Genomic DNA, 762 nt, shown 5'->3' on the forward strand with positions numbered 1-762 from the left:
GAATGATAGTTCAATATTTTTAATTAATTAAATTAAAATCTTTATATATACATAAATTTATAATTTATAATTGCTAATAAATGCTGTACAAACTGAAAGGAAATTTAAAAGATGGGGTATCTTTTAGTTTTGATAAACTTAAACACATAAAGTTTGGTGAAATAGGGTTGGTAGATATATGTATTCCTGGATATGATAATACGTCAGAAAGTCTAAGCGTTAAAGGGGTGTCTGAAGGGCACCTTAAAGACGCCGAAAAGGTATTTGAAAGACTAAATCTGAAGGATGCTAAGTCCGAAGAATGCTTAGTACAGGGGACGCTTAGTCCGAAGGATGCGTCTGAAAGACTAAGTCCGATTATTGAGTCGGGTAAAGAAACTGTATTCAAAGGTGAAAACCAGAAGGGAGTCACTCTTAGTTCAGGTCAAGCATCTGAAAGACACCTGAAAGGCGCCGAAAAGGCGTCTGAAAAACTAAATCTAAAGGATGCTAAGTCTGAAGGACGTTTAGTCCAAGGGACGCTAAGTCCAAAGGACACCATTGATATGTGTGTATATTCAAATTTTGTGGAAGGACCAATATTTAGATTTGTTGTAAATAAATTACCTGCTTATATTAAACCTGTGAATGTAATGTATTTTCGTTTTGAAGATAACATAGGTCTATTTGATAAATTAAAACTTACTTTCGAAGGAGAAGGTCTGAACTTAACTCAGGTCAAACCCTTAAAAAATGTGAGCGTAATGATTGACTTTCATGAAG

This window comes from Polyergus mexicanus, unplaced genomic scaffold (genome assembly GCF_030449975.1).
Source record: "Polyergus mexicanus isolate NDT 795.1 unplaced genomic scaffold, iyPolMexi1.0 SCAF_55, whole genome shotgun sequence".
Classification (NCBI taxonomy): Eukaryota; Metazoa; Arthropoda; class Insecta; order Hymenoptera; family Formicidae; genus Polyergus; species Polyergus mexicanus.